Here is a 3,258-nt window from a genome sequence, read left to right as displayed (position 1 = left end):
TAGGGCTTGTTCGGTTCTAGAGATGTCAAACTGGGTACTGTCCCGCGGGCCTGGTCCGGAAAGGTTTGTTGCAGGACGGGTATGGGCCTAGGGATTCATGACCCGCAAAATAGCGGGTCTTGCGGGACTGGGCTTGTTTAGTACCAGGTCTAAAGCGGGACGGCCCGCATCAACCGCGGGAAGGCCCACATGTACCGCATCTAGATGCTTCATCGTTTCCGTTGCCCTTTCACCTGAAAATGAAAAGAAAGAGAGAGTGAAAGGCGACAGAGCTTCGACGTGACCGTGAGAAGAAATAGAGCTCTGGTGATGGCTGTTCCCATTCGATGTCTGACAGACGACAGTGCTTCCGGTGACCACATCGTTCCCGTTCCCTGGAGCTTCTTTACATGCATTGGTCGTTTTCCTCCTCTCTTGAAAACCGCTTCTGATTCAGCTCACGATACTCTCTGCTATGGCCGCTGCTACCGGTGAAGAGGTTAGTTAAAAACATCACTCCTAACTTTTAGATAATCGAATCTTCGATTCAGAACAATGAGAGAGACGTATGGCTCTTTTAGATTCGACAAAACTAAAATTAGATTGGAAAAATCTAAATTTTGAAGACTTTTTTTTTTGTCTGAATCTCTGATCATTGGTGTTTCCTGTCTCAATATATGTTGTCTTTGATCTATTGATTTTAATAAAACTCAGTGTTTTGTTCTTTTGTACGTACAGAGAAAAGACCATGCCGAGTAGTAGATTGCGTGCTAACTCCCGTCATCATCTTGGCTTGTATCGCCGTCTTCATCGTTGTCAATTTGTCATGTTCATCAACGACTGCCCCAAGACGGTTGATGGTGCCAACGGAGATTGTGTGCCAAGGTTTCTCCGTAGGTTCTCGCTCCAGCCTCTCAGAGAGAACCCTCTCTTGGGCCCATCTTCTTCCACGTAAGACCTTTGCTCTGTTTCTTGAACCTTTGACGCTTGAGGATTGTAGTGATTCCATGCTATTACTGATCGGTTTGTTGATTAAAACACGATTGTGGTTACAGACTGGAGAAAATGGGACTGTGGTTACTGATTCCATGCTAAACCCGCACCAGTCAAGTATCCAAGCTTCAAGTCTGAAGGCAAGCCTAGCCTTATCGATTGTGTCATAGGTAATAAGTTAAGGATATACATCTTCTTGGATTTAGTATCAAAAAGTTTAATAATGACTGAAATGACCATTGCAGATGTGTCGGCTCTTCTTGTTAAGGAGGAGACTGCATTCCCTTTGAGACAAGACTCTTCACTAGTGAGTTCTCATTCTTTGTGTACAAGTCAGTAATTGTATCAACCGAAGAACACATCCTTGCTTCATGTTCTGTTTTTTATTGTCTAAAGCGGGTGTGTTTGTGTTCATTGTTATGTCTTTGATTCATTGTATCTTTGCTTTCATTTAACAACAATGTTGACCTCAAGCATTTTTTCTTTTTGGTTTCAGATTCCAGGAGAACCCAATATATCTTATATAGCCTCTGTTCCCTGGAGAGACTAGAGTTGATCAATTGGTGGAGATCATTAAGGTAATAAAACGATTGTGGTTTTTGTTTTCTTTCCTGTTAGATTTTCAGAGTTTGTCTCTGATTGTAGTTCTTATATATTCTATGAATTGTCTCTGATTTGTGTTTTCTTTTTGTTTGTGTTTTGAGTGCCAGCAACATCGCCATTTGTAGTCTAAAGTCGATCTTTGTGTTTTATAACTTAGTTAAGAAGTTGTTGTGATCAAAGAGAACATGTGTTGTGGCTCTTTGATGATTCTGTTTATGTATAAACAATCAAATTATCTATTTATTTTGTTGAATTCAAAAATAACCCACAATCTCATATCACTTCACTTTTAACTTGTTGGATTATTACATTTCAAAATGTAAGAGCTTTGAAGCTTAAATCATCTTACCATGGTTTTAGATTACCTCCTTCATCACCAGTTCTTGGAGGTTTTCAAAAACGTACTTCACTCTTCATATTCTACATGCTGCACTCCTTTTGCGTCCAGCCCGCGGGACGGCTTGCAAGGGACTGTGCACTTGGGCGGTATGGGATCGGGCCGACCTTTTGGAGACCGCAGCCCGCGCGGGACGGACCCGCGTTGACCCGCGAGATGACGAACCCGCAGCGGTACGGGACGGGACGGGACGGACCAACCTGTTTGACATCTCTATTCGGTTCCGGGTTCAAAGCGGTACGACCCTCATTAACCGCGGGACGACCTGCAAAGGAGTGTGTTTCTGATCTTAATACATACTTAACACTATCTCTTACTTCTGCAAAGAGTCTCCAATAACCTTTAACCCATCTTGCACTATAAGATTAAGTATGTGAACCGCACATTTTACATGGAAAAACTCTTTTCCACACAATAAATCATCATTCAAATTCAGCTGCGACTTCGCAATGTCATGCATAGAATCATTACTTGTATGTAGCATTATCTAACGTGACTGAGAACACCTTCTATGCACGTATACTATTATACTTTCAACTATACTATTATACTTCATAGTCCTTTTTAATTCTAACTTCTTTCCAGCAGTGAGCCATACGTTCTGGATTGTCAACTATAAACTATTATAAAAAGGAGGGCAGTGGCCCAAACGGTCTTTCCAACAATGAGAGAGACGTATGGCTCTTTTAGATTCGATTCAGTTTCAACTCTATGAAATATAATGTATAATGTTCTGTCTATGAGTATAATGACTGATAATGTACAATGTTCTGTCAATGAAGTATAATGTATAATGTTCTGTCTATGGTAACTGATAAGTATAATGTTCTGTCTATAGTAACTGAGAAGTATAATTATGTGAGCTTGGTTGTGTAGGGGAGTATCCTGCAGCATCAGGAAGTGTTCTGGAGCGTTAGGAAGTGTTCTGGAGCGGCCTGCAGTGTCAAGCATAATCGGATACACTACATTGACGTATGTACCGCGGGACAGCCCGCAAAGGAGTGTGTATTTGGCGGTACGGGCTTGGGACAACCTTTAGGAGACCGCAGCCCATGCGGACCTGACCCGCCGTGACCCGCAAGAAGATGAGCCTGCTGCGGTACGGGACGGAACAGGACGGATCAACCTGTTTGACATCTCTACTAATACCCTAGATATATAAAAAATAATAATTAAAAAATAATTAAAAAATATATTTTTTATAGTTTTAGATTATATGTTTTCAAATTCTAACTTTTTATAATTGTTTTTTTTAAATCGATTTTTATTTATTTATTTTTTTCAAA

The 3,258-nt window shown here is 41.0% G+C and overlaps 1 long non-coding RNA gene across 5 annotated transcripts; it reads left to right on the top strand.

Annotated features, from left to right (window-relative positions):
• LOC103861995 lies at positions 1-3,258 on the top strand. Of its 5 annotated transcripts, none has more exons than XR_004456877.1 (6): positions 1-478; positions 718-930; positions 1,035-1,142; positions 1,218-1,371; positions 1,469-1,550; positions 1,683-1,816. It is a non-coding gene; the product is annotated as an uncharacterized LOC103861995 (long non-coding RNA). The 5 variants fall into 5 exon arrangements; XR_631643.3 differs by lacking the exon at positions 1,683-1,816 and adding an exon at positions 2,849-3,258 and having other exon boundaries at positions 9-478; positions 1,218-1,279; XR_631642.3 differs by having other exon boundaries at positions 11-478; positions 1,218-1,279; positions 1,683-1,819.

This window comes from Brassica rapa, chromosome A03 (assembly GCF_000309985.2).
Source record: "Brassica rapa cultivar Chiifu-401-42 chromosome A03, CAAS_Brap_v3.01, whole genome shotgun sequence".
NCBI classification, from domain to species: Eukaryota; Viridiplantae; Streptophyta; class Magnoliopsida; order Brassicales; family Brassicaceae; genus Brassica; species Brassica rapa.
This window is presented reverse-complemented; position numbering and strand designations above follow the sequence as displayed.